This window comes from Gopherus flavomarginatus, chromosome 1 (genome assembly GCF_025201925.1).
Source record: "Gopherus flavomarginatus isolate rGopFla2 chromosome 1, rGopFla2.mat.asm, whole genome shotgun sequence".
Lineage (NCBI taxonomy): Eukaryota > Metazoa > Chordata > Testudines > Testudinidae > Gopherus > Gopherus flavomarginatus.
Genome location: NC_066617.1, coordinates 163,545,822 through 163,569,888, shown reverse-complemented (window position 1 = coordinate 163,569,888; position 24,067 = coordinate 163,545,822). Strand labels below are relative to the sequence as shown.

General features: G+C 41.4%; 1 protein-coding gene across 21 annotated transcripts in view; it reads right to left on the bottom strand.

Annotated features, from left to right (window-relative positions):
• The window catches only part of ZBTB20 (zinc finger and BTB domain containing 20), a 670,053-nt gene that overhangs the window by 108,469 nt on the left and 537,517 nt on the right, over window positions 1-24,067 (bottom strand). For 20 of the 21 annotated variants that reach the window (XM_050957922.1, XM_050957887.1, XM_050957914.1 and 17 more), the window contains one exon: window positions 9,224-9,365. The gene's annotated coding sequence lies outside the window, so the exon portion shown is untranslated. Of the gene's footprint in view, window positions 1-9,223; window positions 9,366-17,723; window positions 18,036-24,067 lie in introns of those variants that run through there. The other variant, XM_050957960.1, reaches the window with a different exon arrangement.

Here is a 24,067-nt window from a genome sequence, read left to right as displayed (position 1 = left end):
CTCATCCTTCTCTTCCTCCTCAAGTTTATTACTCACTGTGCTATGGTACCATTTAGTCTAACGTATGGCCAATTCCTGAGGGATGCTGAGTGCCTACCACTCCTATGGAAGTCAATGCACCTCTCTGGACTTGGAACTTAGACTGTAAGGCCCCTGATTTCAATGGGAGTTAGGCACCTAAATAGCTTTGAGGATCTAGGCCTAAGTTCCTTGGGGCATGGAGCTCTTGTTTTTATGTTGTCTGTTAAGTATTATGCACATCAATAACTTTCCAGAAATAATAAATAATACGAAAAACAGTGGACAAAATCAACATATTGCTCCATCAAGTCAACAGCCTATTCTCTTATGGTATGTCTACACTGCAATTAGGCCCCCACAGCTGGCCCACCTCAAACGGTCCTAGAGCTCAGGCTCCCGCCCAAAACTCGCTGTCTACCCCACAATTAAATAGCAGTTTAGCCTGAGCCTATGAGCCTGAGTCAGCTGGCATGGGCCAGCCATGGATGCCTAATTGCAGTGTAGACATATCCTTGGGGTCTCACCTTGCTGAGTTTGGAATTCATGACAAGTCTCCCATTGATTTCAATAGTGTAGGAACATGGCCTTATGGAAGACTCTAGACATGACTGATTGCGCATTGCCTTCTAAGACCACAACTAGTGGTGAAAAAAGACAGGCAGGATGGGATAAAGTCCTGCTTCCCTCTCCTCACATAACTCACCTGATAAGTAAGCCTGGAGTGAGGACTTGCAAACTGCCTGCATATGACAATTGGGAGCTCTGATCTAGGTCTAAGTTAACCTTAATTGCAGAGACAAAGGTTTAAAGAAAATATATGAACGAATAGAGAGTTAAAACTACTAGAGAACGCTCCCTGGGATTATCTGTACTATCAAGACAGGAAAACTTTGCAGATGCTACTGTCTCTCTAGAGGAATAAATGCTTGCATTTTAATATTCTCAGCAGCTGGTTCCTGTTGAATGCCATCAGGATGATTCAGCCACCCACCAGGAACACCAGTAGCAGCAAATGCGCGCACACACAGAAATCTGCAAAACTTTCTGCTCTCAGTGCCAGGGCTGTTATTCAGGCAGTCTGATCTTCATTAACGATTCATCATTACCTCCAGCAACAAGTTTAGCCTCATGCCAAGGTGGTGAAATAGAAGAACTAGTCCACAGTCTCACAAAGATCCCCATAACCATCCCATCTGCCTCGTGTCTATAGTGCATCCTACAATCCACATTCTCAGCAATTTACTCTGTGGTTATTTCATTCACCTTCAGCTTGGCCACAGACATCACATCCCTCCTATCCGCTTGTTTCATCAGAGCAGTGGTTCGCGCTGTCTGGTAGCAGTCCCCTGCTTCAGTGGTCAACACCTATTACTTCCATTGTAGGTGACAGTCCCCAATGATGTACATAGCCAATTACTCAGTTCTACGTGGTCTTCCTGAGCCTACTGATGACCAGTAGTATAAAGGTGGCTATCTGTTCCAATTTTCTTAACCTGAGTGTCTTTCCAACTGCGGTCTGTGGAGCATTTGCAGGTGGTTTATAGAGCTGCTTTAGTAAGCAACGATGAAGCACTGCCACTGCTGAAGCAGTGATGCTTCCTGATAGCTGTAGACTAGGCCAGATCATGCAGGGATTTGGGGAGCGGGGGTGTTAATCCCTGGAAAACTCAAAAACAAAACACACCTTTCTGCCCCTTCTGTGGCAGATTAGCATCTCTCTTTCATTAGGTGTTTCTTTGGTGTAAATTCAGCTATGATCAACTCTGCAGATACTCCTAGTGGAGAGGGCAGAAATCACACAGAGGGCAGAAACAAGCCCCATGCTGGCCTGGTGAGAGTAGGTAGTGGGGGCTACACGAAGCAGGGAAAGCTTAATTTGGCCTAACAGCCAGGGAATGGAAATAAATAGCCCAGATACAAAACAGGGAGAGGTAATAAAGCAAAACAAAGAATGTCAATTTTAATGTTACTTCTTTAATGGCATTCCTTTCCTGGGGTGCCTTTGATGAGGCGGCAGACTTGTGTGTTCCATGACCCTATAAGCCATGCGAGTGGGAGGTTTAGCTTCTGGTAGGGCCACCCAAGCGGGACACTTCAAAGACTAGGGAGCAGACAAAAAGCAGTCTACTGCTCCTCTTGGTTGGGGGCTCGAGTAAAAGTCTAATAACAATCCCTCATAAAAATATTAAGTTATAGAAACACAACAAGGTAGCCACTTTGGCAAACAGCATGACAGACAGAAATGGCAGAGTGTTGTTCATGCCCTGAGCAATGTCCAGCAGTGGGGGAAGGACTCAGATTCAGATTCAGAATGGTATTGTCTTTTCACGCAGCTCCACACTACAGCTGCGGCAAGAAAAGGTGAGGAGTTAGGAGGGGAGGTGTCCACGAAAGGTTCTCTATCTTAGAACACATTAAAAAACCCAACAAGCAAACGATCCATCTAGTGTACTGCAAATACTATTGCTATTCGTATAGGATGAAATTTTCAAAGGGGCCTTTCAACTGAAATTAGGCGCTAATTCCTTTAAGCACTTTTGAAAATGACAGCTCTATATGCCTGCTGCTGTCCTGAATCTTGCTAAAGTGTTTGCTTCAGAAATATCCTCTGGCAGCAAGTTCCACAGATTGATTATACACTGTATAGAAAAATCATTGCTTACATCTATTTAAAAATGACTGCATTTAATGTCACTATGACTGAGAATCATAGTTTCATTGTTTCTCTTCAACATTTGGACCTAAACTATACCTTTAATACAACAATTACCATTAATTCAGTACCAAACCATCAACCCAGCTGCACTGTTCTTGTTGCTAGAATTATAACCAATGAACTTTGATGTCACTCGGCTAGAGGTGTCAGCTTGCCTTTCGTTTTTGAGAAACAGGTTGACTCCCTCCGTAGACTTGTCCGGTAAACACATTTCAGCCATAACTTCAGCTTATGTTCATAACTTTACGTATAATGTTACTACACATATTTCACCATCTTATTGATCAATGAGTTAGTTTTCAAATGATACCTCACAAGTCATATTTTGTACAAAGATTACTACAATAGTGTGTAGGCTGTGAATATAGGGTGCATTCGGTAACAGGGAGGCATCACGCACTTTATGATTACCTCAAGGAACTGAGAGTCAGGGTACCTAGGTTCGGCACTCGACTCTGTCACTGACTCAGTGTGTGACCCTTAGCCTCAGTTTCTGTATTTGGGAATCCCAGTAGGGTTAATGATCCCAAATCTGGTAAAGTTGTTCGAGATCCTTATACAAAAGAGACTATATAAGTGTAAAGCATTGATATGGTCATTAGCCTGAGAATTTGGTCAGCCTCTTGATGAGATCACATGGTAAAGATTTTACCTTGATCCATGTGTAGTTTGTTAAGTTTTAGGCTTGGTCTACACTACACAGTTCAGTTGATGTAAGGCAGCTTACGTCTACCTAATTATGTCAGTGTACACACTACAGCCTTGCTCCTGCTAATCTAAGTGCCCTACTACACTGACATACTGCCTCCACGAGAGGCGCTGGGCTTAAGTAAGTGTATTTAGGGTGATGCAGTATCTGTGTAGATACTGTGTTACTTATATCAACTATTAGTGCTGGAGTCATAAAATTGACAAGAAAACTAGAGCCCAGCTGATCCCTGCTCCCCTGGAGAGCTGGGCGGCTGAACCTCACTCCCAACAGAGAGCCGTAAGAGAAGCCTGGGTGGCTGGACACCGCTCCTGGCTAGGAGCCAGGGCAAGAAGCCTGGACGGCTGGACCCTACTCCTCAGAGGCGAGAAGCCCTGGTGGCTTGACCCCACTCCCAGAGGGGAACAGGGAAGCAAGACGTTCCGGGCGGCTTCCCCTCACTCCCAGCGGGGAACAAGGAGGCAAGAAGACGCTGGGCAGCTTCCCCCAGACCCAGTGGGGAAAGGGGAGCTGAGCGGGACAGCCTGCAAGGAGACTGTGGGGTAGCCTGGCTCCAGGTAGCTGCCAGTGGAGCTCAAAGACCAGGCTCTCATCTTCCCACATTGCCCTGCTTAGGTTGGTGAAAGCGCTCCAGGTGAGGATGCGCACCACTAGTAACCTTAGTTACTAGTAAGTGTTTTATCTTTATTTCTTTTGTAATCATGACTTATATTTTTACTCACTTAAAATCTCTCTCTTTGTAATTAAATAAACTTGTTTTATTCTCTAATCAAAACTAATCCAATGTTGTGTTTAAATTGAATTGTTTCATTTAGTTGGGGATGGTCCTTCTTTGAGCAGGGTGTTGGACTAGATGACCTCCTGAGGTCTCTATCAGTCTATGCTTCTATGTTTAGTAACTCCAATCATAGTAGCAAACTGTTGTACATTGATCCCTTACGGGGCAATGGACCTATAATATCTGAACTGTCCAGGAGAGGGCTGGATAAGGGCAGAACACACATTTTTGGGGAAAATCCAGGACTGGGAGTGTGTTGGGGCCACTCTGCAAGAGATTACCAAGGCTGCTGGAAGCCAGAGTGTGGCTGGTATGTTGCTGCTGGGCTGCTGGGTTAGAGTTGCTGGACCCCAGGGCTGCAGCTATTCACAGTTGCTCAGAGTGTGACCTGCATGTCGTTTGGCTTTTGTGAGCAGCCCAGGTGGGAGCTACAGCAGCAAAGCATTGTGAGGCACCCAAGGTTGCAACTTGTCACTGGTCTGGATTGCACCTCAGAATGAGATACTCCCCTTCACCATGGTATTCAGCAGCACAGGAAGTGATGCTATCACATTCCTTACACTCTTCACTATGAATGACCCTCACAAGCAGTGTCATTTTCCTAATCTTAACCCAAACCAACCTTACATCAACAAGGTTAAAGTGACCACTGCCACCAACTCTTCTTGACATCAAGCTTACTCTGTCAGGTGCACTATTTGTTAGTTATTCATGGTAAGTGACCATTCATAAGGACTGGTCAAAATTAATGCTTGACTTTATTTATAAAAATGAATTTTCCCAAACAATTTTTAATGGAAATTTTCATTTAGTCAAAATTAAAAAGCAACTAATTTTCACATAAAATATTAACAGAAACAACATAAAACCAAAACCTGACACAAATTTGGTTTTTAGTTAAACAAAAAAATGTTCAGTGTTTTTTTTCTTGCCAAGAAAAGGAATAATTTCTCCTAATATTTAGATCATTTTCATTTCTTTCAAAAAATTTTGAGGCAAATATTGACCATTCACCCTCCCCGCACCAGCTCTTCCAGTTAGCTATCTCACTGGACAGTACGTGGAAACATTGGAGCAGTACTCTGTGCAGGTAAAAGTTGGGTTTCAGCACTGGGAATGGATTAAATTGTTCCATCCTTGTTAGTTTAGGCCCCAAGTATATTGATCATTCCTTTTTTTAAACTGCCTTAAGCAGAATGTAAATCCTCACCATGTTAGTGACAGGCAGTAATGGTTTTAGAAATGATTTTCATGTATCTATCAGTTATACTTTTTGCTCCTTCTGAGTCTTTTTTGGCTCACACAAATTCACTGGGATAGCATTGTTTGAAAAATGTCAGAGTACACCACTCAGTGATTAATTAATCGACAAGAAAACCCATATATGAGTTTCTAGCAAGGAATAAGTATCGTGGAGTTTAGTTCCATGGACTTCATTCAAATCAGACAAGTCAGCCATACAAAGACAGCTTGAAGGGTTGCTTTTTATCCCTTTAAGTGTACTACAAAAGCACATATCTTCTTAAAAGTCAGACTGATTGGTCCAGATTAGCAGTGTCAGTGTTTAGCCTATAGTACAGTGGTGGGCAACCTTAGGCCTGTCAGAGTAATTTGCTGATAGGCCGCCAGACAGCACATCCCTGCGGCCTGCGACACTTCTTGCAGCTCCCATTGGCCGGGAAGTGTGGGCAGCTGTGCAAATGTAAACACACTGTCTGGCAACCCGCCAGTGGATTACCCTGACGGGTCGCGTGTGGCCCGTGGGTCCGCAGGTTGCCCACCACTGCTATAGTAGCTGCTTAGAAATTATTTGGTCTCAACCTCTTTATTTTCCTGGTCTGGTTAGGACTCAGGCCTGTGATTTCAAGAGGAAATCTAAGTCCTTCTAAAAGAAACGCTATTTTTTTCTTAATAGAAGCCAACCCTAGTTCTATCTTGGCCAAATGATCTTATCAAGATTTAAGAAGAGAAGAGTGGTAATACATTACTTTCAATGTGTGGAATTTATTACCTTCACACACAGTACTCTTATAACATTACTGACAGGCGTTATCAAACTAATTTTACAAGTTAATAAAAATACAAGATAGACATGCCTGGGAATCTGAGAGGCAAAGATCTAAGTATTCCAATTTCTCTATATTTAACTGCATGAGAATCAAAGATTAATAACACTTTGCCCTTCTATAGCACCTTGCATCTAATGATCTCAAAACATTGTACAAGCCTTGCTGAAGTAAGCATCATAACCCCCTGTGAGGTAGAGAACTATTAGTCCCATTTTATAGTTAAATAAACGCAGACAAAGACGTGAAATGACTTGCACAAGGTTGCACGCTGAGTCTGTAGCAGAGCCAGATCAATGACTGAATCCTGTAGCCTAACCACCAGAACATGCTCTCTAGAGGAAAGCCAATATACCACTTCAGTACTACAGCAAGGTATTCAAACCAGAACAAACTTGAAAATCAAAATAACATTTACACATAGACAGATTTACTTGGAGAACTCACTTCTTTGGTCCCTTTGCTCTTAATGAAAATAGCTGTGTCTTAAGAAATGCTTTCTCCCTTCCAAGCAGCTTCTCTTTTATTAGATCCTGAAGGCTAGGACATTAATCCTGAGCAGTGATGGGCCCAAGTCACAAAGCTGAGATCCAAAATTTCCGCATATTGGCATTTGTGTTCAGGCCATGGGTTGAAAAAAGTACGAGTTCTCTACTAATCTGAGCACTAAAGACACCATTTTCAAAAGCATCTAAGTCACTTAGGAGCCTAAGGGCTGTACTTTTTAAGGTGTATATATACACACACCTTTAAAAATATGGCCCTAAGTCCCTATTAGCCAGGCTGAAATATACATGTAAAGCCACGTTACCTTCATTTTAAAACAACACTGCCATTTATTGTTCACTGTACCCAATTATAATATTGTTAATCATCTTGCTATATTTTTAACATACGTTACTCTGTCTCTCATGCATTTGTGTTGTACCTTCTGACCACTACAGGCTCATTTCACTCCCACCCCCTCTTTTTTTTGCCTGTAATAGCTCATCATGTATCTCTTCTAACATTGTTTTCTCTATCTCTTTCCAATGCTTCTCTCTCCCTCCAACCCCTTATATCTCTTTCCCTTTCCTTCTCTCCAGTGGGACTTCCACCTTTTTAACAAATTTTCTCTTTTCCACCTTGCTCACATAGGGAAAAAAGATCTCTTTCAAAGTATGCTGCTTCTCTTTTCTATCCCATCAGTCACCTTCCCCTTCTACACCCTTACACCTTCCTCCCCATCCACAACCTAACTCTACCAACATACTCACCCCCAACCTTTCAACTGCACATCTGGCTTCAAAAGGTCAGCAGACATCTAACAGTCAGAGAACCAAGATAAGGACTATGAATACCTACATAGGGAACCAATTTCTGACAGCAGAGGGCTCTTTAATCCAGCAGACAAAAGCATAACAAGATTCAGTGTTTGGAAGCTGAAAGTAGACACAATCAGACTAGAAAAAAAAGGAGTAAATATTTAACAGGGAGGATAACTAACCATTGGAACATATGATCTAGGGGTGTGGTGAAGTCTCTATTACTTGAAGTTTATATATCAAGATTACATGTCTTTCTAAGGGATATGCTGTAGCTCAGCCAGAAGATATGGGTCTGAAGCAGGCATCACTGGGTTATGTTCTATGGCCTATGTCTGCAGGTTAGGGTAGATTGTCATTATGCTTCCTTCTAGCCTTAATATCTATGAATATATTTCAACCAATGCCCCGGGGAGAAGCCAAGACACTGCCCAACTTGCTGTCTCTGGATTCTGTTTGGTAGTCTTATCTTTTGAAGCCTCCAGCTAGTCAGTGTTTGATAAATAACGCCCCCCCCATCTCCCTTTAACTAATAGGAGAATTCTCCTACTTCTTGGCTATCCTTTCCCACCCCAGAGCCTGCCAGATGCTGAAAGAGTGGCAGTGATGGGCATCTCCATTAATATACTCCCCTCCACAACCTCCACTTTTGGATGGTCCTCCCTTGTGCACAATTCCTATGCCTGCCATGGCTGCTTCCGCTCAGAACTTTTCCCAAAGAGCCTCATATTGAAACTGACCTGATTCCTGTCAGCTTCACAAGGGTTCCCACCTGCAGCTACAAAAACTGTCAAGACCAGTCAGTTTTTACCCCTCTGCAGCTTGGAAAAGCTTTCAGCAGCAACTCAGCTGTAAGACTGAAGACTTATGAAATCAACAGGACCTTGACTTAAACTGAATTTCCATTTGGAAGATTATCTTCATAACCATAAGGGCTAGATTTTTTTTTAAAACAAAAAAGTTTAAGAACTCAAGATTTGACAATCACCCCGGTATGTTTTCTACTGGCCTAAGCTGAATGGAATTTTTCAAGCCCTGCTTAGACTCATTCCAAATTTTGGATTTATAGCATTGCTGTAACTTACTACAACATTTATACAGTGCTTTGAGCTTACAAAGTATTAATACTATTGCCAAGATCTCAGCATCATGACTCCATTGCAGGGATTGGCAACCTTCAGCTCGCGGCCCCTGGAGGGCTGGGCCAGTTTGTTTACCTGCATCGTCCACAGATTCGGCCGATCGCGGCTCCCACTGGCCGTGGTTCGCCGCTCCAGGCCAATAGGGGCTACAGGAAGTGGCACAGGCCGAGGGACGTGCTGGCCGTGGCTTCTCGCAGCCCCCATTGGCCTGGTACAGTGAACCGCGACCAGTGGGAGCTGCGATCGGCCAAACCTGCGGACCCGGCAGGTAAACAAACCAGCCCAGCCCGCCAGGGGGCTTACCCTGGCAGGCCGCATGCCAGAGGTTGCCGATTCCTGCTCCATTGCATGGTTATATAAAGACAGAGATGTGAGTGTGCAAATCACTATTTAAAACACAAATAGCTTTGAAAACTATATGTAAATGTAGCAATATAATAAATGACAGTTCACGTGAAAGAGAAACTATATGTTAATAACAACTTACATTTGGAGAGGCAGCGTGGCCTAGTGGTTAGAGCATGGGCCTGAGATCCAGGATTTCCACGTTATCTTCCCGGCTCTGCCAATGATTTGCTGCGTGAATTTGGACAAGTTACTCAAAACTCGCTGTGCCTCAGTTTCCTCATCTGTAAAATGAGTGATAATACTGACAATCATCATCTGGGTGTTACGAAACTTAAATCATTAACGTCTATAAAGCATTTTGTCGTCTTTAATTCAATTATGCTATAGAAGTGCAGTGTGTTAGTGCTAATATTACTGTTTACATTTCATCCTGACTGGATTCCCAAATATTTTGTTTTACTCATCACTGAAATGCAACAATCTCCGGATAGGAGATAACATAAGAACAGTCATACTGGATCAGAACAATGGTTCACCTAGTTGCTAATGCCAGGCGGTTCAGAGGGAATGAACAGAACAGGTAATCATCAAGTGGTCCATGCCGTCGCTCATGGTTTTGAATCTGGCGCATCCTGGCTAGTAGCCATCGATGGACCTATCTTCCATGAACATGGCTAGTTCTTTTATGAACCCTGTTATAGTCGTGGCCTTCACAACATCATCTGGCAAGGAGTTCCACAGATTAACTGTGCACTGTGTGAAGAAATACTTCCTTTTAGTTGTTTTAAACCTGCTGCCTATTAATTTCATTTGGTGACCCCTAGTTCTTGTGTTATGAGAAGGAGTAAATAACATTTCCTTATTTATGTTCTCCACACCAGCCACGTTTTTATAAACCTCTACCATATCCCCCCGGCAACTGTTTAACAATACCCAGCAATGCTTTTCCAGCAGTTCATGTCAGAAAGTATCCAACTGAAACTTCAGGGGGAATTTAAGGAGGCAGAATGCAGTGACCACAACTGATATTTAGTCAGGACACAAATGCCAACCACCTGCCTCAGCAAGGTTGGAATCTGATGGGGACGGTGGCAAAGGTGGGCAGTCCTAATAGTGAGGGAGAGGACACTTTCTGAGGGACACCTGGTAGCTTCCCTCCTCCGAGACTCTCTGACACCCTTGGCCAAATGAGGGGGAAGGGTGTTCCAATGGAGTGAAAGAGATTATGCATGGTCCCTACTCCAGGTTGAATCCTAGGAGCTGAGGAATGCTGGCCAATCAGTACCAGAGATTCCTGGGGATGGGAGGAATTACCTGGTCTCCCTCAGCAAATGTCCCCTCTCTTGCTGCTGGGACTGTCCCCCCTTCACTGCCACCCCCATCAATTTCCCGCACTCACTGAGGCTTTTGAGACAGGACCCAAATGGCCTAGATCTCTATTTTACATTCCATCCAAAAGACAGCACTACCAGCTCCACAGATCACCCCACACCATCACACTGGGGCATTAGTTCAATACTGATCAGATACAACAGTGTCCCTATCTCAGTCACTGACTCCACTTTCTGCAGCGCATGTGTATGTCATGAAGGTCCTCCAGCCCAAATACGGGCCAAGTCTGATCCTGGCTGAAAGGAACAAAATACAAAGTAGTATGGATGCAAAATGCAGGCTTACGTTTCACATTATGTGTTATATTTTCTCTTTATGAATATCTCCTTAAGAAAAAGACAGATAAATAGACTGGACCTCCAACTGTGTTAGCAGGAGAGGCCATGTGATCAATGAGCACCCATTTCAACCATGCCTTCAGGACACAGATCTCCCACTAACTTTAGTGGGAATTCCATGCATAGAGTGATTGCAAGATTGGACCCTGAGGTGAAAAGTTATTAGTTACAGAGGGAAAAATTCCATGTACTGTACACCCTTGGGGCCCTGCAGCACACAGGCAGGAACAGTACGTAAAATGCAAAGCAGCCTGCTGGCTCATTTCATTAGTGGGGAAGCCTGCAGCTGATCAGCTCTGTTTTCCTCTCTCCAGCTGTACAGTGTTGTTGTGGCACTGGGAATTTGCTGTGGCTTCTGAAGATTATGGGGAAATGCTTCAGCAAGCCAAAAAAAAATGTGACAAACAAAATTAAAAAAAAAAAAGTAAAGAAAAAGACAAGAACAGCTGATCTCCTCACCGGAGAAGACTTGGCACCTTCCTACATATGCACACACAATTTTCTTTGGTATTTCCCGGTTTTCTGGCCAGAAAAATCATCACACAACTTTTTTATGGGGGAAGGAATAAAAATTGTTTCTCATACTAGTTCTTTAAACTTTATGGGATATGTAGTTGAGATTAACAGGTGAAAGAGTTTCATGATCCATGCTATTCAAGAGAATGCACACAAAATATTCTAGGTAACTAATTTCTTCACTGTTCTCCAGACAGTCAAAACTGTAAATGCCATCTGACATAAAATACATTTTTGGAAAATGCTATGAGAAATCTTACCCAAAAGATCCAGTTCCATTCCCATTGACTCCAGTGGGAACAGGATCAGAAACACACTTCGATTTATTATCTTAAATGCAATGCCATGATTGCAAACGTAACTGCACAAAAATCTGAAAATTAAATGTTATCTTCTTCAACAGAGATGGGCTCAAACCACAAAATATGGATCTGGATTCCTTATAATTTCAAATGTTCAGGAGTGTTTGGATCTGAGTTTTTCTGGGCACCTGTTAGAAGCCTAAGTATTTTCCCAGGCTTAGGAAAAGGAGGATATGAGAGGTGTTAAGAGGAGAGTGGCATCTGCAATGTCGCAGAGTTACAGTGGTTACAGAAACCATTGCATGGATTTTTTTGATTTTTTGAGATTAAAAATTGTAAATTTAATTACTTTAAGGAAATTAGTTGCTTATAACTTATGTTTGTATTAAACACTAAAAATTAAAATAGAAATAGAAAAAATTAATGTAAGTAATCAGAAGTGTCTTTGATTGCCCAGTCCTAAAAAAAGAAAACAACTATTTTTTCTTCATATCTTCCAAAATAATATTCACCTCTGAGCTGAGAACAAATATTAGAAACTTCAACTCTGATTTATTTATTGTGAAAGTGGTAAACTGTTGAAAATTGGTGCTTAGGATGAAAATATGATCTCACCCATATCAATAATAAACTCATCTAATAAATAAATGCAAAATAAACCTGACAAAAATAAACCAAAATTGCAAAGCCTGCACGGATGTGGCAAATACAGAACAGAGGAATTCCATGTTCTGCAAAATGTTAAATGAGCTTATCCTTACTTGTCAGCACTCATTTTCAGCAAGGAATTTAACTGGAAATCTCTGGTATTTGAAGGCAGCAGGGTAACCTATCATGCTAAAGAAGAATCTGTGTCCATTGTCAGTAGTTATCTTAAGAGGCCCAAAAGCAACACTCTGGTGCACTATAGATACATGTGTTACATAAAGTGACTTCTCATTGGCAATTACTCACCCAAATAACGATCAGGCCCAATTCTGCTTGGCTTTTAAAAATCAGATGGGAGCAGTCACATCAAATCATGCATAATACTGGTTTAATTCCAATGGCTTCAAGTTATACTAATGGAGTTACACTAGTTATGAATTTAGCCTAAGACCACTGCAGCCCTGCACTTGCAAACACCCAGCTACTGTCACTTCCGTTTTAATTTTATGTGACTCCACAATCTCATGATGCACCTGTACATCCACATTATCATTATTTGGATTTACATGAGTATTACAATTTAATAATCAACTCTGCAGGTAACCAAGTTAAAAAGTTTCAGGGGGTGGTAGTTCTAGGATAAAGAGTTTGAGCAGAGCTCACCCTGATCATATGGTCAAAGCTTGCAAGAGAGTTTAGAAGTCTTCTACATTATACCTAGAAAGGTCTCCAGCTATAATTTGACCCCTCTACTTATTGTCAAGTTATCTAGATTCATGGGTGGCTACGAAAATGATCTTGCAAATAAATATTTGCAGCTATGACTATTCAGAACATTGGTACGTGCTTAAAGCAACAAGGAACATAATGTACCATGCAGGAACGGTACATAATTTTTAAATGTTCATAACATTTATTTCAAAACCAAATTTCTTCCAAGACGAACCCCAGCTACTCATTCAGGATCATGTATGTGCCTAAATACAAAATGTTAAAAGAAAGAAAGAGAGAGAGAAACCTTTAAAACGTCTTAAATGGTTAAAGATTCTTTTTCATTCATGCTTAGATGACTGCAAAAAAGGGAAACATGTTGGCTTCAAACTGTTGAGACAGATCATGAAATATTTCTCAGAAAATTACCATTGAGGCTGAAAGTGAGGAGATAAAAAATAAGGTTTAAAAATGGAAGGGCCATCTCAATCACAGCTACAGCATCTCTACTGCAAAGACTGTGTGCTACATATTATACATCAATGTTATTCTGTGTGATATTATGCATACAGTCATTATTCTTCTGTTTCCATTTATAAGAAATGGGCCTAATCCTTAAATCCCAACTCTGTTTTCACGTAGCCCTTACTTGGGTAAACTCTCACTGAGTCCAACAGTGTCAGATTTGGATAAAAAATGAGCAGGGACCTCTGCATTTGGTTCTACATATGTAGGGTAAAACTGAAATGCAGTTACCTCTAGGTCTGTAACAAAGTCTGTATTAGTGGCATATGTCTGACATATGGGCTTTACAGTGCTCATCTGCTGATTCAAATATAAACTAATAATAAAGTGGCCCATTTTTTACATCACAGTCTATGCACACATGTACCATCTATCCAAAATATAGCATGCTAACTGTATATACAAAATACAAACGTTCCTTCCACTTGAAGATGGCAACCAGCCAGTGCACAGGAGATTGTAGAGCGGTTTGGGGAGGAGAAATTTTGGCCCTTGGAAACCAAGGCTAAATGTCCACTTCTTATAAAGAATGCCACGGGTTCTTTAATGACTCTCTACAGCAGACAGTACCTGGTGTTTGAAGTTTCCACAAGTAAAGGCATATGTACATCGAGTTTCAGAAAAAAAGTAACAATAAACTCCATATGAGTGATTTATTGTTAAAATCAGCACAAGTGGGGAACACAGTCATCTCACTTAGCTAAAAGGTAGGTCCCTAAAACAAATGCTGTTTCCATAAGGATTGTTCATATGGTCATACACCTCTGACTCCCAGTTGCTTTCTTCCCCTCCCCCTCAGTTATTAGCCATCAATGCTCTGTTACAGGCAACGTCCATTGTAACATACACACCCCAGGTCTGATTTGTATCCTGTTCTTTATTCTGTATTTCCTATGCAAGATATTTTCGTTTCCTAACAGCCTCCTTCTGAACTTCCACTGTTGCTCATAAAGACGCACAAAAGCTCAGTCTACAGTTCATGATCTATGAAGCCTTCAGATTCAATAAATAAATGATGTCAAACAAAATAAATAAATAAATGTTTACTGAAGTGAAACTAGCAGCATAGATTTGAATCAGCTACCAGTGGCCCAGTGTTTCTCCTCTCCCTTACACTGACAGGTGCTTCCTAACTTATCCCACTAAAGTAGAAAAGAAAAAGGTGTATATAGATATATATATATAAATGAGTGCACACGTCTGAGGAATAGTAACGGAGATATAAGGGATAAATGGTAGAAATAAAACCAAAAGAGGTATTTAAAAAAAAATAATCTACAGTGAAGTTCAATTTTGGCAGAGGATTATAATCAGCGTTTGGAAATAATTAAAGCTTTGTCTTTAAATAAAGCATCAGAACAAAAACCTGAGAAAATGAAAGGAAAACATACACATAGACACACAAAAATGGGGGGGGGGGAATAAGGGAGAAGGAAATGAAAGAAAAAGAAAACAAACAGAATCCTAACAGGCCCCTTCTACGAAAGGGAGTCCAAATAAGGAGTCATATGATATCTGATAGTGCAGGACACGTCGCCAGGAGCAGATTGCCTGCAGGAAGAAAGAGCCAGTGTGTTCCTGCTCAAAGAGCTTTTCTTCCCTTGTTTTCTATTTTTCCCCCCTCTCTCTTTTCACAATTCTACTGTGAATGTGTTACTCTCAGGTCAGGTCCACGAAGAATCCCAGGAAGACAGCTATCGTCATTCACTGTACTTCTGGAAACAGAGCTAGCCGGTGGAAGATGCCTTCGAGTTGAGACTGAGGGGGGACTTATGCAGATTACAGTACTGCATGCGCTGCTCCTTCTGTCACCACCTTTGGGGTTGCAAACACAAAATGCTCATGTAGCATGTTATAGAAAAAGAAAAGAAAAAAATATTGAGGGGGGGGGAAATGAGATCTCTCTTCTATGGAAAACTTCAACAGCCGAGTTCCTTCTCAGCATGTTTGTGTTTACTTTTCTAGGTAATTTTTTTATTTTTACTGGGGGAGGGGGAGAGAGACAAAAATAACAGAAAACATTAAAACAATGAAAAGTCAGAAGGTGAGAAAAGTCTCCAGAATACTGAAGGAAATGAGGACTTAAAAAACACCACCATCACAAAAAGGAAGGGAATTTTTGACATTTCTAATTGTCTGTCAACAGGCCACTGAACTTCTTGCAGTGTCCACCACTTTCTCCCAACTTCTCATTATTCTGGCATTTCACACACAACTATGGAGTCCATGAGGCACTTCAGACAAGGCTCTATCCTCAGTTACACCAGTGTAAATCCAGAGTAACTCCACTGCAAAGAAGTCACTCTGTACTTAGAGAAGAATTTGTCCCTTTCATCTTCTGTAAACACATTCATTCTGAATATGCACCTATTAAATGCACAGGGTTGCCAAAAAACAATGTTGTATAAATGTATGCAGTACATATGTAGCTATAAAGGATCACTTCTTGGGAGAGAGGCATGCAGAACGAATAAAAGAAAAAAATAATACTAATGATATTTTGTATCCAAAAACAATTGTTAGAACTGCCTTTGATCTAGTTCTATACATTGTGTATTTATGATTTTTTGGGTGTGTATGTCGTTTTGGGGTCTGAAATTTGACAAAGCAAGGAAAATATAAATCAATAAAAGAAGGAAGAAAGAGTTTAGCTTAAAAAGCATTTCCTTGAGCTTGCAAATTTGCAGCGGTCTGTGTACTCAAACATCTGAACAAATGTACAAGAGGCACTGTGGATGGCATTTAGTGTATTTTGTATACTATGCACACATACATTTCATATACAAGCATCTCCTTCACCACAATATACTATTAGCTTGTATATTACATGTGTGATAGCCTATGTATATTACATGTACAAGTGCACATAAGAATATGCACATTACACAAAATGCACATACATAAACACAAACCTATAACGCACATAGATCCATTGTGCAATCATTATCTGTGGCTCCATTAGAGAACTAAGCACAGTTTGTAGATGAAACGTAGCCCCTCTGGAGATGGTCCCATCTAGCAGGAGGAACAAAACAAAACAAAACAAAACAAAAAAACCCGAGTCTCACTAAACATCTGAGGCTGCCAATGAGAGGTTTCTTTTAGAAAGATGGCAAGGAAAAAGCTGTAGCCATTGATGCATGCCATAGTGCCCCATCTGTATTTTAGGAACCCAGCTTCCACAAGCCATTACTAACTTTTTTCCTAAGCGAAAGAAAGTGAAAGATTCCTGCCTCCACTCATTTATTTTCCATTGCACCCTCCCTCATTTCCTCCCTCCTTTCCCCAGTGAGAAACTCGTTGTTTGTTATTTTCTTTTGTTTTTTTAAAAAGTAAACAAGCTGCTCACAGCATAACTTTTATGGTGGAAAAAAAAAAGCCAGGTAAAGTCAGCAAAGCAGCGGCTGGTTTTAGAGAGAGATTGGAAAAAAATGGAGAAAAGACCAACATATTAAACTCACTTGATCCCATTCCCCCCTCCAGCTCTCCTTCAATTTATTCTAAAATATAAATCGAGGGTAAGGGAACTGAATCTCCTTTCAATGTATTTTGTTGCTGTCACATATTCTGTGGTCTGCTTCTGTCACTTTCCTTTAAGGAGGAAAAAAACACCCTAATAAAAATAGAAAAACATATCTCAGGCGTTAAGCTTGCTCTCCCCCTATCCTTTGTAAAGAACTCTTTGTTCTCTAGTGAAAATGCTGAAAAAATCCCTGGGCAGCGACTCCCTGAAACAAGTGCAAAACACTTAGAGGCTTTTGGGCTGGCTGAGAGCCAGAAACCCTCCCGCTGTCTGGTTAGGAAGGGGGGGGGAGAGGGAGAGAGAGAGAGAGAGAGAGAAGGAAAAAATTGGAGCTTCCTTTAATAGATATAGGAAGCTTTTTTTTTTTTTTTCAAAACTGGCGGTCAAGCGTTAAGTAACTCCCCGTCTAAATCCACCTGCTGGAAATGAACTTGGGTAACCCCCCCCAGGAGTGCACAAAGAGAGGAGACACAGTAACATACTCCATACTCTTCTCCCCACCCCCCTCTTTTGCCCTGCTTCCATTCTTCCTGCTCCCATCACATGAATGCCCACAGATTCTCTCCCCCTCCATCCAACAACAAACATACCAAAATAAATGCTCGCTCCATCTCCAAAAAAAAAAAAAAAAAGCTTTCCATCTTGCTTGCGACACAGTGATAAGGGGTAGGGAACATCTCATACCTGGTGTGAATGCTAATCAGCCAGGAGTTCTCCTTTTTTCCCAAGACAGGGAACTGTTTCCTTCCAAATTTATTAGAACCTCCTCCACTGCCTCTTTGAAAAACCTTCTTTGTCACCCTCTTCCCAAGTCCTGATACTTCTTTAAAAAAAAAAAATGGCTTCGGAGCTCCTTCTATTCTTGATATTGATTCTCTCTCTCTCTCCCCCCCCCACCCCTCCTCCTTTCTCCTGTCTCTGTCTCTTCTGAGTGGTCTATTGATAAGTCCCTAGAGGCACTGGGTCAGCCTGCCCGTAGGAAACCAGACACAATGCACAAATCTCCGAGTGCCATTCTGCCATCAGCAAGCAGACGACGTTTAGGAGAAAGAGGAAAAAAAAAACAGTAGAGCAAAAGACAGAGAGAGAGAGAGAGTGAGAAAAAGACTGATTGGAACAGGAGGGAGGGAGAGAGAGAGAGAAAGCAAGCGAGAGAGTGAGAGAGAGGGAGAGGGAGAGGAGAGAGAGAGAGCGACGCTGCCAGTCAGGTTAATCATCCCTACTTTAATTAGCTGTTCGGCTTAGACATAAAACAATTGAATTTGAATGATCTGTCAGTGGGCTCGGCTGAACCAAAGGGGAAATGCGAATATTACAGAAAAGACTGTTGGTGTATTCTGATAAGCTAGACTGGAAAATCCTCAAAGGGTAACTATTAAAACTTACCACAGAACAAAAAGTACAAATACAAATGACATTATACAGAGGCCCTCCCTAAAAAGCTAGAAGATTCCTTCTCTCTTTTTTATTAACATGCTATGGAAGGTTCTATTGCTGGACACAAACACACACAATTCTGTAGCCTTCAAATTCTACCTGTCCTGCAGGATGGTTGATTTTGTTATTAGAGGTATTGTTTTTGTTTTCAAAACCAGAGCTTAATGTTATTCAGAGGAATTTTCCTGATGGATCAGATGGACTTTTAAGGTGCAGAGACTATATGCTCTATCTGGGTATATCTTTGGTATCAACAGCTAGGTAGGGTAGACAGATGCCACTGACAGACACAGACACCAATTGTAGATGGATGGATGCTGTAGATAGAAAGGCAATCCCAGATATTATGGATCGATAAGTCCTAAGCATAGCACAGGGTATTCTTAAAGGCAAAATTTCTAACTACAAATAGGTGCAAAACAATCTATTCATTCTGCCCTGGGTTGCAATCTGAGTTGCAGCTAAAATGGATTAACTGTAGTGATAAACAGTGCAGTGAAAGTACTGCATGGCAGGCACGGGGAGGTAATTATGACACTTCTGAAAACTCTGCTTTTAACAGGTATGGAATAGCCACCCTTTCTGCCTGAAAAAAGGGAAGCAGGTAACATCATTGCTGCTACTAGAAGATGTTTAACCCTCAGGACACTATGCGCACAGGACATCCATTTATCAAAATGGTGGGAATTCCCCCCCCGCTTCCCTACCCCCAACACACACATTGAAAATGTATTACGTGCAGGAGGTATGGTATGTTCTAGATATTCCAAATGGGGTAGGGCTGGAGAACTAAATCCATAAATTCCACTTTATGAATATCTCCTGTAGATCACCACTTGCACAGATACAGTTATGCCACACAGGTTCATTTCTAAAGTGTGGGAACAGGATAGAGAGAAAAAGGGATCATCCTTTACACTTAAGACTCTGAGGAGATGATTGTCTATCTGGAAGACTAGCTGTAGGCATCTCCTCTCATACTGTATATTATATTAATTATATTATATTATATTATTATATTATATTATAATGCTTAAAAAGAAGCATGCTCTATAAATTAATTCAGAGTTATCTTTTCTACATGTGACAAACCTATCAGCAGGTTTAGTGCTAGCTGTATGTATATGCCATACTGCAGGTGGAAAGTTGACAGCTGGCAACAGCATTGTACCCACTGCCCTGTGCTCCAGGAAGAGGGTGGGTTGGCCATTTGTCACTTAGAGTCACCTAGAGCACCGGATTATATCCTACCTACCCCTAAATCCAGCTCTGCCCATCAGCTGCTGTCCACCGACTAAGGACAGATTATCAAAAGAACTAATCCAGTTCAAAGGGAGACAGATCCACTAAAGAAGCAAACAGGTCACCTGGCATAAAACAGACTGATAAACATACAAGTCCGCCTCCCTCACACAAAGAACGTTGACCATAGAGAAGTGAACAATGTCCGTTAGCTGTGTTACAGAAATGAAGTCACTTCGGAGGAGCGCAAAAGAAAATCTCAGTGAAATACAGTGCAGTCAAGAGCTCGCAAAGATCCTTCATTTAAAAAAAGGAGCTTCTAGAAGTGGCCATGAAACAAACTAGCGTTCTTTTCTCTGCTAACTACTGAACTAATAATCCAATGAGGTACTAACTGGCTCTGTGCGGACGGAAGTGCTACGTTTCTGATGAGATACAGTGAGGTCCTGATCACTTGAGTCAGGGGTCCAGTGGAACAAACAGTATGTACTCATGTAATCAAAGACAATCACATAATATCATTATGGCACTAGGCAATATTATAATGGCACAAGGGGGCCAAATGAAGGTTGCACAGACAACATTATTACTGGCATTTCATAACTTTTGAGTTCTTGACTTTGCAACATTAATCTTATTTTAATGAATTTTTTAAATATAATTTCCTAGTTTTGTAAAAAAAAGCACACTGAACAATCACATTCCATCATGTGGGACCATACTGACCCTGACATGACTGGAAGATTTAGAGTTACAGCACAAAACTCTAGCACTTGAACTGACACAGTAACTGGTAGCAGTTGTATGCTGTTATCTTCAAAGTGCACCAGCCACCACAGAGGGATGAGAAAGATATTTTGCTAGTGGGTTTCACAGCTATCTGCTGCGACTCAGGAATCCTGGGTTCAATTCCAGGTTCTGAAGGGAGGGAGCTCTAATGCTTACAGACCCTCTTGCCTCCATCCCCAGCTTGCCCCCTACTGCTCTTGTGCCCAACCACATACCCCACAGCCTGGGCCCTTCGGATCCCCATATTCCCTGCTCCTATCCCCTTCAGCTCCTGTCCACCAACCAAGTCCATCCCATTCCCCCGTCCTTTTGCCTCCCTCAGTCTGTCCCCTTCCCCACTGCTCCTGTCCCCCTGCACCAGCCTGTCCCCATTCCCTGTCCTACTATCCCCCCACCTGTCCAACCTATCTCCATCCTTGCCCCTCCCTATTCAAATCAGTCTGATTTTTACTTCTCATCCGTGCTCCCTGGGAAGTGGGCACCAGCAGATTGAGTACTGAGAGCACATGACAGGCAGTTTCCTTGCATTCACTTCTGGTGTCCAATGCCCTTGGCTTGACCATGTCCATCACTCTCAATGGGGGTCATCATGCTCAGTGTGCTTAGTACAGAGCTCTGTGGGGATGGAGGATGCTCCATTCAAACGGAATATTCGGATAATCCAGCTGTCAGCCTCTAATAAACCTCTAGTGAACAAGCACACATAGCTGATTTCAGAGATTTATAATTTGGTCATATTCAGAAGGATTTTCATGGGGAAAACGAAAGGAACATCCCTGACTATAGGACACCCTCTCTCTTCCAGCCAAATGCAAGTCACTGCTCCAAAGCATGAAGGCACCAAAGCTTCTAAAAGAAATGTTTGTAAGAATTTTAACATTGATAGATCATCATATTTTTCTCTAAAGTCACTCTCAGAAGTGGCTGAAGATTTTTTCCAAAAGATTCATCAGAAGAACCTGATTAATTGACTTCTCAGTTCACTTTCTTGGTACTAGATACTATGCTTGAAATCCCAAGCCTCTTGAAGTCTATGGGAATTTTGCCATAGATTTCAGTGGGTCCAGGATTTCACCCTAGGTGAATTTCTCCTATAGGACATGTATTTCATTAGCAGACAATAAGCTCCTGATGAACTGGTTCCTGAATCTCCTATAGTTCCTAGTGCAGAAAGCAGCCCTAAGGGCTCTGCTATCAGTGGGTCTGATTCTACCCTGAGTTACATCGGTCACACAGCCACTGATTTCAATCAGAATTTCACTTGTATAACTGAGGGCAGAAATGAAGCATCAATACAAGAGGCCAAGAACGAGTCTAGAATTGAACACCACCTTCATCTCAGGAGATTTTATCACAGTTATTAATTCAGCTACACCCTTATGGCCTCTTTCTTTGTTTCCGTCTCTCAGTATCACTATCATTCTTCCTTCATATAAATCATTGAGGGTGCCTTGGAGTTTTAGCCAAAGAACTGAAATGAAAGCCCAGTGTATCAGCCTGAGGAGTATTTGCTGTTTCTATCCTAATGGAAACAGGTAAGCTACAGGGGAAGAAGTTGGAAAGCCCTGATGCACGATATGCATTCTATAGGTATAGAATGAGTATATAACACAGGAAAGACATTCACATATGAACACTGCCAGTAGGTTTCCTGTTAGCAAAGGGCAGGATTTACACAAGGAAAAGCCGCTATTAGCACAGTTCTAAACCTGCCAACTCCCTAATGTGTTACAAAGATGACCCCAAAGGAGGGACTCAATAAAAATAGAAGGGTAGGAGGGAGCTGGAAATGACAACGTTCATTTATTTAATAAATATAACTTTTGCTATAAGCCCACTGATGACATTTAGCATTTCACATGTCAGTTCACATTAACGGGAAATCACCAGGTCTGTGTGGTATAGAGGAAAATTTAGTTCTAAAAAGCGTGAAGTGCTTTGTAATGAAGGACAGTTAAGAAATAAGATGAGCAGGTTAAGAAATCTGTCTACCTGACAAAAGTGGTGTAACTATATTCTCTCAGGACAATTTGTTTAAATTTATTCCTTCAGACTTCATTGACTGTTTCAGATCTAAAGAGCTCTAAGTCTATGCAATGTGATTTTTATTCAGAGCAGAGGTCTAACTTTGCACAGCCTGTTGGAGAGGGTGTGGATGGAGATAAACTTCTAAACAACAGGAACCTTTTGGACAGGAAGACATGAAGGTCTGTCTACTGTAAACTCAGTCCCCTGCCTACAGACAGGCATTACCAAAAAAGTTATGAGACTCCATGTAGATACCTTGCCTATCCATTCAGGATCACTACTAGCTCATGCTATTATGTTCGACACATATCCACGTGTCAATAAGGTGAAAAATGCCATACTTGCTATCCAACCTAAATCTCTCGTCTTAACTTTAGTCTCTGATTACAAGGAATTTACCCTTGTGCACAATGAACAGGTTCATTCCTACATTTTTACCCTATGTATAGACTTCCCAAGCTTACTCCCTTGTGTATCATAATTGGATCTGCTTTCTAGCACCTGTTTTTGAAGCATCTGGTACTGGTTGTGTTCAACTCCCAAAGCATTTCCTCATAGGAATTTCCCTTCATTCCTTAAAATAGCCATGGTAGCCTTTTACTGCATCTTCTCCAATCTTATGGACGGCTTCTATGCTGAAAAGTGACTCAATTAAAATGGCATAATCAGTGCTCCACGTTCATTGTCTCTTAGTGACTCCAAATCAAATGTGCTTATTTTTACTGGTAAATTAAGCTTTTTCCAACTGCCAGCACTGCAAACTCACTCAGGGATCTAGGAATCAAGTCTTTTTTCCCTTCTTGCAAATGATCAGCAATAATAAAATCCTGAAGACCAAATTATGTCCTCAGCAACATCTCTGCAGTCCTATTGCTTCAATTGCTTTCCAACAATTCAGCCTATAGAGACTTCATAAACAATCTAGCTGATGAGACACAAGATGAAATAGATTCCTGCTCCCTCTTAGATGTATAGGGTCAAAAAGCAGTAAAAACGTATTTACATCATTAAAAATAACCAGATCGGACTCCAACACACACAGGGAAGATTAGGTAAGTTTCCATTTATACAGTCACTATTCAGGGTAAAATTAGAAAAAGATACCTAACACTGCACTCTGTGCCTCAAATAAGGCATGGGAAGATGTTTAGACAGTGAAATCATTAGCTTCCTTCCTTACCCATCTCCTCCCCATAATCCACTTTTTAAATGTTGTTTGAAAATACATTTACAATTACCAGTACAACAGACTGTATTTCTGATCAAAAATTAAAATGGTTAAACAGCACAGCATGTTATATTAACTCTATTTTTCTTAAGAGACTCTATGAACAAGTAAGTACAAGGTATTCAGTGACTGAGGAGGCTTAATTTGCACTCACACTTTCCTTGTTAGGTGATTAGAGTGTTGCTCCAAGAAACTTTAAAGGAAAGGCCTGTCCCAGATTCTTCTAAAAGCCCAAGTGAAATGTGTTCTAGATGTCTCCTGCAACTCATTCCCCTGCTAACACATTCACAAACCTTATATACTG